At 40.4% G+C, this 12,597-nt stretch overlaps 1 protein-coding gene across 4 annotated transcripts in view; it reads left to right on the top strand.

The window, feature by feature from the left end:
• MTA1 (metastasis associated 1) overlaps positions 1-12,597 on the top strand; it is a 611,607-nt gene that overhangs the window by 457,603 nt on the left and 141,407 nt on the right. The gene's annotated exons all lie outside the window — the stretch shown is intronic.

The raw sequence follows: 12,597 nt of genomic DNA on the forward strand, positions 1-12,597 counted from the left end.
CGTAACTGTATCTTAGACCGATAATAATTGATAGTTTAGCAAATGGCACTCCAAATTCCGATCTCCATAGTACCAGTCAGAGATGTAATAAATAAATAAATCAGTATATGGGCACATCTGTTAAGAACTAAACATTGGATATTGTATAGGATTTCTTCAGTGTGTCTAATTGGATGGCAGCATCACATCAGAAACACATCGGGTATGTCAGGCCAACGGAGTCCACAAGGAACAGCAAAAAGACCCCATATCTTTATCACTATTCCACCCTTTCTTTTAGGTTTGTATGGGTTTTGGTTTTATATTGTTTGTACATGCACAATGCTGCGATTATAAATTGTAACTATGACATCTATACTGTATAATCTATGTGACTTGTATTATTGCATTGTGATGGACACATAACCAATGTATGCTTTCTCTTTTTTAGCTCCACCCCCATTTTCGATCTCCTATACCAGATCTTATATTCTTGTTGTTTGCTTTTTGGTTTCTGTTTTTTTGTCACAAGTAAGTATTCACCATAATTTTTTCCATCGGGTTATTGCCTAGTGTCTTTCGTGTTGTCCCCCGACACGCATAGGCCCCACACCTCTTGTGTTTGGGGCCTTACTATGGGCTCCTTGCGGTCCGATGGGATCCGCCGTTCGCGCATGCGTGATACGGCTACTCTTCGGGCCAGCTGTGGACATGCCCCTCCCTCCTGTGTCGGCGGCGCTCCGTTATCTGACGTCATCGCGCCATTTGACGCAGTGACGCCGGACGCCACTGCGTCGAGGGAACAGTACTCGGCGACTTTTTACCCCCTTGCTGACACTTCGGTCTGCTCTTGGAGGTGTGCCGCCGAGCCTGGTTCGCCCCCCCCCTACAGATCACTACCATGTTGGGGATTCCCCGCCCCTTATAGGAGGTGTCTCCCATTATCAGCTGGTATTTAAATCTCTGGGTGGCAACTTCTCTTTGTTGCACACCCAGACTTTATATCCAGGAACAAGGAGATCTCAGTGCAATTTCAACTACGGTATGTAGTAAGTACCTGGCCTTGCTGCCTGTTTGTGCTATGATTCACTCTTAGCAGTTACTCAATCTTTCCAACTAATCGTGTTTATAATGGACAGCCTATTGAGATATTTTGCATATATAACATCTAGTTGCACTGTATACCTCACCGCATTAGTTCTTACCGGGTCTTATACAGTGTTTTTTATTTCTGGCCACCTCTTGCTCTATGACTTAATTTCATTTTATTGTTCCATGATTTATATATGACTCTTCCCCCTACCTGTCTGCAAGTAATTTACAGAGGTCTATTGACTATGAATTTGTCTGTAATCCCTTGCACCCAACAATTGTCCTATTGTGTATATAATTACATATATTAAAACTTCCTCCTCTACGCCCCTCCAATTTGCCAGCTTTTACTAATGATACATATTAAGCTTTGACTTTATAGCTATACTTACACCATACTACATTATTTATCTACATTCAGGGACCTGCACCTTTTTGTCTTTTTGCTGTTCCTTGTGGACTCCGTTGGCCTGACATATCCGATGTGTTTCTGATGTGATGCTGCCATCCAATTAGACACACTGAAGAAATCCTATACACTATCCAACGTTTAGTTCTTAACAGATGTGCCCATATACTGATTTATTGCTCAAAAGACATCTCTGACTGGTACTATGGAGATCAGAATTTGGAGTGCCATTTGCTAAACTATCAATTATTATCGGTCTAACATACAGTTACGGCTTTGTGAACTAGTAAGTTCTCTTATAATTATCAGCTGTTTCCTCCTTCTTTCCTCCTAAGCCCCTATTTCTACTACGTTCATTGTTTATATTTCATTGCAATATACTTGACTTATTTTTGTAATAATGATTGGTATGTCCTATTTATGCATCTTTTTAGATCATATGTCTGTATGTGTTTCTTTCATTAGAACCCTCGGTAACATAATGTTAGTGAAATATTTGTATGAGCTGTTCTTTGTTTTTAACTAATATTTTGTGCAATTTTTTGAATAAAATATATTTTTTTACTACTTTTGATCACCTGCTCTATACCAATCATCTATTTATTACTCTCTACAATTACTTTTTTTCTCTCCCCCCCCCCCCCCCCCCCACAAAATCCCTAGGGCAATTTCTTTAAACTTTTTCTCTACAATTTTGGGATGAGGTGAGGGGTGGTTTATACCTAGGTAATCATTTTCCATTAACTTGGTAGTCTGCCACTTTTCAATTTTTCAATTTCTAGGACTGTACTGTGAGCCATAGGAAAGGTTACATTTTCTTAGTTTGGCACAATGCAACAGCTGCAGGTCCACAGGTTGTGCACTCATTTTATACTGCATATTTTGTTAGATATATATATATATATAATCTCCATATTGAATGTTATGAATTATTGTTTCTGGCCATGAGATTGTACTAATTTTGCTCAGCACTTTTATGCACATTACAAGTGATTTTTCTTGTTATGTTGCTGAGTTGGTAGTTATTGTCACACACGTGTTTTAGGTGCAGTACGTGAACAAAAATCCAGCTTGCTGCATCTTTGATGCACTTTCATAAAATGCAAATTATATAGAGTTCAATGCTAATGCGCCTAAAACGCATAGTAGTTGCATGGTAGTTTATGTTTTGTTTTGTCTTTTTATCCTGTTTTTTTTTTTTTTTTGTTACTCTATTAACTGTTACAGCATGTTTGAAAGGTTGGTTGCCTAGTTATAATCCCAAAGATATAAAATATTTATTTCAATAGGACTTTCTTGGTGCCAGACCATAATTACACATTTTTATCCATATAAAAAGTAATATTTTTAATGATAAAATGTAAAATATTTGCAATTTAAAACTTGCTAATATTACTATGTTCAATGAAAATTGAACCTGTACAATAAAACCCAGACACTTATACCTAGTCGCCCATTCCCTATTATGCGTTTAGGGCCTTGTACATTTACTTGCAATTATTCATATATTAGTGGTATAGACCCTTCAAGTTTTTAGCACAAATCTTGTTCCTACATGGATGCAAATTTCACAAAACTCAATACAGAAGTGGCTGCTCTATTTTGGCACGCTCCGCAGTTACCTTCTTCAAAACCAGGGATAATCTGTAGTATAAATATAGCATAGATGGAGAGCTGCACCAAATTTTGCACTCTCCAGTTTTAGTAAATCAACCCCATTGTGTTTTGACAGTGGGAATCTCCGCTGTCAGGATACACTGATTAGCAGCTGCAGCCAATTGGTTTTCCAACTTGTTTGTTTGACAGAATTTGATCTACTGATTAACTTCTGTTGAATAGGGCATCAACACATCAAAAGTATCCATCAATGCAGCCTATCATTGCCCATACATGCAGCCTCATCAGTGGCCAGCAATGCATTAGGGAGGAATCAGGACAAATTCCTGGCTGATCGCTTCTGGCAGAAGCGGCGTGGCCTTTTGTACAAGACATCAGAGTGGCCTGGGGACAGGGAGCCTCCCCTCCGGGTTGCTCTGATGGCCACACCGCTTCTGCCAGAAGCGATCAGCCAGGAAACTGTCAGCCTAGTCCGCCCCTGCTCCACACTCTCCCTCCGCTAATTTCCACTCGCCAAATGCAAACAGGCGAGTGGAAAATTTTGAGGGCTGCCTGTGCGGACACTTTGCCCCCCCCATGCGGACGCCCATGCATCTATGGCCAGCTAAAGTGAAAAACAAAGGGAGAAAGATGCACCAGTAATTCAAACTGGAATCAAAACAATAGTACAATAAACTCTGTGGAACAGCTGTAGAATGGCTGCCAGAGATCATTCTAAAGCTGGCCACATCTATGGGCAGGTTGGTTGTACTGAAGTGGATCTACTGGATCTACTGAAGCCTGTCGGGTTTTTTACCATTCAATCACTGCCGGCGGCTATAGCTGCCAGCAGTGATCAGTGTATTCCGATGGCTTAGAAATCTCCGACTGTCGACCCTCCACTCCTTCCATCATATAAAACGATATTGATAAGATAGACAAGTCCAGAAACAGGTAAAAAAAAAAAGGTGAAAGGTCTGAGGGATAAAACATATCAAGAGTGACTTCAGGAACTTAATATGTACAGTCTGGAGGAAAGAAGGAAGAAGGGAGACATGATTGAAACCTTTAAATGCATCAAGGGGGTGAATAAGGTTCAAGAGGGCAGAATTTTAAATATGTAACCAAGATCAAGAACACGGAGACATGACCTCAAACTATTATTTTACTGAAAGGATAGTTGAGTTGAGGTAGTGAGTCAGTAAACCGTAAGGGGTTTTAAACATGCTTGTTTTTTTTTGTTTGTTTGTTTTTTTGTGAAAGCTTAATTGAACACGCTGAAGTTAGAAGCTAATTGGCTACATTTTGAACATGGTGCAAAAAACGGAAACGGAACGCGGATTTCCCGCCCCGAGTTCTGGTGTGAGCTGGCCTTAAAGCGTAACTCCACTTTTGTTGAGAAAAAAACATTGCACCCTGTGTTATCTATGTGCATTACAAGGATTTTAACAAACTTTGTTGCAGATTCCTACCTTTTGTTATTCTGAGGAAATCCCTGTGTATACCTCTGTGCCCCTGTGCTGAGTAAGTCTAATGGGAGTGGTTTCATAATTATCAATCAGCTGCTGCAGCTTCATGACCCTAATGAGGAAAGCTGCTGGGTCTGCATCCCTTTAGACATGTTCCTATTGGGAATATCTCATCAAAAATTACATTTTTGTTGCAGGGAATGCCTGAAATCTGACTTGTATCTTAGTGCAGACTTCTGGGAAAATTGGTGAGCCAATCACACAACCAGGAAATTATGTTTCTGAGGGGCGTTCTGTATACACATTCTGTGTACAGAACACCTCCAGGTAGCTATAGTGCATTGCAATTTCAGAAAGTTACAGCCGCTGCATATTGGAAAGGTAATTTTTATTAACTTTCAATTACAATATGACTTGTGTCGCAATTGTATAAGCTGTATTATTTTTTATTTATTTACTATTTTTTTACCCCCAGGAAAGTGGAGTTACCCTTTAAGTGTTTCTGGACCATATAAATTTTGAGCCCTTGTGGACATGGTTTTTCTCCCTGCAGTTACTATCAGTTTAAAGACAGTACGACTGTGTGGTGCTCCGCCCGCACAGCTGCTTCATTCATTCATAGAGATCTGTAAATGAATGAACTACAAATCCCGTCTTCCACCGTGGCAGACAGCTGCAGTTCTCAATTGGCTACAACAGTGCTGATCAGCATCCTAGTAGTTCACTGACACTTCTTGCAGCTGACTGTCTGCCCACCCATATGGAGGGATGGGCAGAGAGCTGTCTGGAGTGTCCGCAGGAGCCTGACATTGCACCCAACCATGGGTGCAATTCTTTGCGGGCTTCAGTTTAAAAATAATAGATGCATATTTTAAAATGGATGTAAACCTGATTCATGAAATTTGAGCTGGGCACATATATCTGCAGTGTTTTGTCATCTCTCTCAAAAGCATCATGTTCTGTAACTGTCTCCTGCTCCGTTCTTCTGTTATCAGCCTGACATATGATAAAAGCAGCCTGAGCTTTGTGTTGGGGAGGATGCTAAATAAATAGATTAGAAAAGTGCTGAACTATTCAATGATCAGAGCTGAAAGTCTCTACCTATGAGGAGAGGGGGTGTGTGCCTTTCCTCCAATCAGCTGTCTTGGCTGTATGCCCAGGCTTCACTGCAGTGCTAACCAGGAAGAGAAATTCTCCTGACACAATGTGCCCTTTCTAAACAGTATATAAAGATGAAGACAGCAGATATACATGTAAAACTTGTATGTAAGGAGATTTGTTTCATTCCTGTGTATCATCTGAGGCTGTTCACTTCACTGGGTATATGTGCGGGTTTACATCCACTTTAATTTTACCCTGCAAAATCACGTGGATTTATTACTTTTTTTTTTTTTTTTACTAAAGGGTCAATGCTACCCAGATGTTTTTTACATGGATATTAGTAAATAGGTTTCACAATGTTTTGAGATTACTAGGCCCACTGAGCATCCTTTTTAGTTGGGTCTTCTATAAACTGTACCAAATATTGTCTTGTAATAGAAAGAGAGAGACTACCGCGCTATATTAAATCAAAAAGGTACCTAATGTAAATATTGATACTAAATAAAAATAAAAAATAATACTCTTATAGTAAAAAGTAGGATGTAGCAAAAGCAGCCACTCAAAGTGAGATACACACACTATAAAACAATAAATATAAATGAGCAGCGCTGTGAAAAAAACGTATATAGTGAAAATATACCAGTGTAAATGGGATAGATAAATAAACCCAATTAATTGGATAACATAGTTCATAAACAAAAACATGAGATATATGGTAACAGTCCGAACACATTAATTGGAGTCCAGATGGATATAGTGAAGAGACATAGGCACAGGCCCCAGTCTGAGGCAGGAATGCAGATACAAAGTGGATCCTTCACCGCACCACTGTGATAACTAAAAATGAAATGCGCGCTTACCAAACGGCAAGCATAAGGGGGCTTGCGACCTTAACCCGGTCAGGGCCTTTCATAGGTTGAAGACAACGGCATGCCACTTCATAAACTTTGGAATAATAACCCGCTGTCCACCAAGTACCAGGCAATCCCTCTAGCATAGGGATGATATACTCCTAGCTGGGGGTTGTTCTCATTAGAGATACCCTAGAGAGAGAGAAGAACAACATAGCGTAATCCTGGTTTAAATTTTATTACAAGGTATTAAAATCACACTTACAATGTGGTAGATACACATGAACATAAGAAGCCGGCCGGCTAGAGGCGAACACCCGTCCTGCAGACGGTAGATTCAGCACGTCAGCACGCCCGACGCACGTTTCGTCACACACTGACGTCGCCTGGGGCACTGACGTCTGCCCCACTGTAGTTCTTTACAGTCAGTGGGGATGTTATTGCATCCCCGCTGGCTGTAGTGGGAGGACTCAGGAGTCTGAGACTCCCGGTCTGAGACACCCACTGTGCGTATTAGTATAATGGCTGGCTGTGAGGTCATGACCAAGATACAGCCCAAAGCGCCAACCCTCTGCTCCCCCACCTCTCCGCCTGTGACTGCAGCAAGAGAGAAAGTCCTTCTCCCGGCGCACAGCTTTCCAAGGGATATCATGATGTCATGAGGGCAGAAAATCAAGGATTACAGGAAAAGTAAGGCACTATGATTTAAACTGTGTCAGCGGTTTAAAATAGCTTAGAGAGAAGGATCTGCAATTGTAAAGTTAGCTAGAGCCAGGAGTTCAGCTTTAACTTTGTTTTACAAAAGTTTTATTCATTTTCCAAGTTTTACAATAAAAAAAAGGTGTAAACAGCAATCAAATACACAGCGTAGTGGTACAAGTGGTGTGACAAAGAAAGCACACTGCATCAATGATTTCAAGGTCACAGTAACCAATGCCAGTGAGGCTAAATGTACAATTCACTACCCAACAGTGTGCATGTCACAATAAGCAAAAAAAAAGAAAGGATGAAGAAAAAAGGGGAGAAAATAGTAAAGGTGGGAAAAGTTACAAAGGAAACTTGCCTCTTGGGAAAGAGGACAGAGGGGGAAAAAGGCAAGGGGGGGGGGGGGGGGGCTGAAGGAGTCTCTTCTGCAGGTTTCAGCCAGATCATAAGGCCAGAGATTTGCTAAGCATGGTCAGACTGAAAGACAAGTCCTGTCTACTGTCACCTGGGTATTATATGTGATCCATTGGGGATACCGATCGGACACATGTTTTGGGATCATTTACCGTCAGCTTTACTTTTGAAATACACCCATCAATATGCAACTCCACCCATAATGCTTGAGCACCATCACAGTCTCCAATAACAATGTCCTCTTTCATTTGTTTTAAGATCACTTCTCACATAGGAATTTATTTACTAACACTGGAGAGTGCAAAATCAGTCTCACTTCTGCAGAGAAACCAGCTTCTATCCTCAGCTTGTTCAGTTAAAGAGGAAGTAAACTTCCTTTACTGACTCTTACCTGTAGGTAAGCCTGTAATAAGGCTTACCTATAGGTAGTGTAAATTTCTCCTAAACGTGCACAATTTATTTACATTACATGCAGCCATTGACATTACTGATGCATGCGCTTGGAAGGAACAGCCACCCATGTCCATCCTTCCCAGCCCTGTGTCGTGAATAGCGGCTCCCGTGCGCATGTGCGGGAGTGATGTCATCGCAGCTCGGGACAGTCACAGAGCCCAGAAGCAAGATGGATGAAGATGGAAGCGGATGCAGCGCTGACGTCACGACCCTGGAACAGCTTCATTTTAAGGTAAGTTTCATATAATGTGCTAGTATGCAATGCATACTAGCACATTATAACTTTACCTTGCAGGGGGGAAAAAAAGTCCAGCAGTATACAACCGCTTTAAGCTTTGGCAATAAAACCTGGAAGCTGATTCTCTGCACAAGTGAGACTGATTTTGCACTCTCTAGCTTTAGTAAATGAACCCCACAGAGACAGACACCACCACCTTTTCGTTTACCCTGTTTGTTCAAAAGAGAGCATAGCCAGGAATAATAACAGCCTAATCATGTGAAGAATGAAGCCAAAATTAAACAATACCAACTAAATCATAGTTCTCTTCATGCACCAAAGCTTGCAACTCCCTTACTTTGCTTGATAGACTTCTGCCATTGATGAGCAAACACTAAATGTTGCATTTTGCACTTGTGTCTTGCTTATCTTTTTTACAGTAGTAGTACAAACAGTACTATAATTGCCGGTGGTTGTTTGTAATATGGATAACTCCTTATCACATGCCATAGCCCTCCATCCATTTTCCCTCATCCCTCTTTCTCTATTAGTGTCAGACTTCTGATTCTTTCTTTCTAATTTCTAATTCTTTCTTTCCTCAATCCTAGTTTAAATACTCCACCCCTCCCATAAACCTCTCCCCAGCACAGCAGACCCCATCCATTTAGGCGCAAACCATCTTTAGCATATAGGTTGTGCCCTATGCTTCTATAAATATTAAGAATTGAGATTATTATGCATAAGAGGAATACTAGAAAGATTTTTATTCTTTTGTTTTCGGTTCAGATTTGAGCCATTGTTGCCTCTTTCCCCCTGCAGTCCCCCTGCAGTCGCCACCTACAGTTTGCCCATTTTGTGCCCTTATCGAATGATACACAAACACATTGATTTAAAAAAAATCTAATAATGTAAACAAAGTTCTAAGAAATTATGTATATATGTTTAATGTGAAATTAAAATGCTATATTTATACTATAACATTTCCTTGCTTTTGAAGAAGCTGGCTGTGAAAAGCTTAAAATGGAGCAACCACTCTGTATAGCTGTATGTCTAACTGAAAATTATATCCATGTAGGAGCAAGATATGTCTTAAAAGCTTGAAGGGGCTATACAGCTAATTTATCAATTATTTCAAGTAAATGTATGAGGCACTAAATACGTAACGGGGAATGGGTGACTGGGAATTAGTGTCTGAGTCCTATTGTATATGTTCAACATTTATTGATGCTATGCACATTTTAAATGACACAAATTTTACAGTTTATCAACAAAAATGTATCTTTTTATGTGGAGAAAAACGTGTGATTAATGTCTGGAACCAAGAAAGTCCCATTGAAATTAATATTGTATAGCTTTGGTATTGTAAAGGACTTGGGGCCTATGATCACCCACCAACCCACTTGTAATCCTATAATAAATTATTTCAAAATAAACCTCTTTGCTTTTTGATGTCCAGTTCTGTGTCCTGTCCTAGTAATCTGTGCTTCTGTTAAAAGTACTGGGCAGTGTACAGATTGAATTGTTAACTATATCTTTGTATGAGGAACAATCATGATTTATACTGTTAATGTACATATTTAGGGTCTTTGATACATGTATACTACGTACATGAACACTGTAATCAAAATGCATAAGACCTTGAAAACTGCAGACAAGATTTAAACAAGTGAATCATGATGTCTGTGTGCCTGTGTAATTTATCATAATGATTGAAGTGAAATTAATCTATTTTAGTCCTACTCCATATTATACAATTAGTAATGTGAATATACACCAGGGTACACTTAGAAATACTGGATGATTGAACACATTGCGCAGCACTGTTTCTTATATTATCTTACACAAATTGTAATGCAATTGCAGAAACTGTTTGTGAACCTGTAAGAACTTTCTGGTTCATCTAGTCTTAAAAATAAACCAGGAAAGTCAGTTACTTAACAAACATGATCATTTTATTTATTATGTCCACATTTGTTTATTTGATATTAAACCCCAAATCAAAAATGTATTATATTGCAGCCTACCCAAATTCATAGATGTCGTGGCTGCATTTTTTTTAGGCTTTTTTCCTTTATTTTAAACTTTAATAGACCAAGCTGTCCAACAGAAGTGGCAGTTAGACGGTTGAGACAAACTATTTACCACTGACAATGGTCAGCTTTTATTAACTTATGTAAAACTAAAGGTTTTACAATAACGTTAGCCAAGTCCATCTGCTGTAAGTCTGCTAATCTAACACTACTGTTTCCCCAGATTGACATGTTACTGTCCAAAGCTGTTTTACTACTTCATCCAGAATGCAGCCACCCTATGTGCTGGTTCACACAACAGTTTCTGCTTCCTGGTGTGTTTTTGATGAATTTTCTCCTCTTTTTCTTTGTCTCAAGTCAGGACACGTGCATTCCTGTTAGTTTTTTATGCTTTCCGGTGCATTTTGTATGCATTTTGCTGTGTTCCAGGTGTGTTCCATACAGAAAAAATACAGCATGCTATACTTTTATTGACTGCGCTGGTGTGTGAACCAGGACCATTGGAAAACCACTGTGCATGCATTTTTGATGCAGATTAAAAACACATTGGACTGCATCTGGTGTGAACCAGCCCTAAGACAAGAAGTGTGTTACTGGCCAAATCACCAGTAAAAGGTTAAAAGTATAATAAAGGGCTAATGCACACAGGGGAAAAAAAATGCTGCTTTTACAGAGTTTTTTCAGCCCGTAAAAGCTCCTCTATGTTAGCCTATATGGCCAAGCACACATAGGCATTTACAGGCATATTAGAAGAGAAGTATTTTCGGGCCGGAAAAAAAACACCACCAGCGCAATCAGGAGTGAAGCTTTTGGGCAGAAAAATGCTAGACGGGCAGAAAAATATCTAAATGCACCTAAAAGCTAGATGTGTTTAGCACCTGAGCATGCGTTTATGCCAGTGGCCAGAATGAAGTAATATACTGGCCAATGGCATCCATTAACACTCAAACGTCTGACATGCCTAAACACGTGCAATACATAGCTTAAGGCCGGTTTACACTGGTGCGACAATCACTCTGACTTTGAGAGCACAAGTCGCATGACATGTAAAAATCAATATTTCCCTATGAGAGCTGTCTTAACTGGTCCGACTTGTATCGGTCCGACTTTGGAAAAGGTTCCTGCACTACTTTGGTCAGATTGCTGTCTGATTTTTTTATAAATAAAAATTTAAGAAAACAGCATTGGGATCCCCCAAAAAATCCTTACCAGACTTTTATCCAAGCATGCAGCCCGGCAGGCCAGGAAAGCACCTTGTCCCCATGTTGACGTAGACAAGGGTCTCTTCCCCACAACCCTGGGATGTAGTTGTAGGGGTCTGCGGGCAGTGGGCTTATCGGAATCTGAGAAAGGGGCCCCAATGAGTGAATGAGTATGGGGTACATAGTAGCCATACCCATTCACCCAAAAAAAAAGTAGTGTAACAAAAAAACATGAGGCAGTTTTTGACAAGTCCTTTATTAAAAATTACTAATGTCCCCAGATGTAGATCCAACGTCAATTATGATGTCTTCCTCCGCCACCACCAATCCCGATAAAAAAAAAAACGCCCCCCCCCCCAATGAATGCCTCCACCATTCTGGAAATTCTCATGTCTGACAGTTCTTATTTAGCTATGGGGCGTGTCCATGCAGTGACATAACTCGAAGACCCCATCCTCCTGTGACATCACGAACCCCGACACCACATGGCCACGCCCCATAGTTATATAAGAACTGTCAGACACCGGACCTGACAGAATGGCGGGAGTCAGCATCAGGGGAGGAGCGTTTTTTTTTTTTTTGCTTTTTCCTGCGGGTTGGCGGCTGAAAACATTGTGATTGACGTTGGAGCTACCACGGGGTTTTATTAAACTACACTTTTTTGGGTGCATGGGTAGGACCCCATACTCATTCACATGGCACATGGGAGGGCAGGATCTGGGGGCCCCCTTGTTAAAGCAGGCTTCCATATTCCGATAAGCCCCCCACCTGCATACCCCCACAACCACAGCTCATGGCTGTGAGAAAGAAGCCCTTGTCCCTATCAACATGGGGACAAGGTGCTTTTGGGGTGGGGCATAGCTCATCCCCCCTTTCCTGACCTTTCCTGCATTCACAGATTTTGGGCATTCGTTTTCACCCAAGTAACATATAATAAATACACAATAGGAAGTTTTCCTCTTAATGGGATTTTAAAGGGCGGAAGTCTCAAAAAAATGCATCAAAAAGTATAAAAATAGTAATTTTATTTTATCAAAAAGTTAAAAAACATGACACATGATAATGAAACAAAAATGAGG

This window comes from Aquarana catesbeiana, linkage group LG13 (assembly GCF_042186555.1).
Source record: "Aquarana catesbeiana isolate 2022-GZ linkage group LG13, ASM4218655v1, whole genome shotgun sequence".
Classification (NCBI taxonomy): domain Eukaryota; kingdom Metazoa; phylum Chordata; class Amphibia; order Anura; family Ranidae; genus Aquarana; species Aquarana catesbeiana.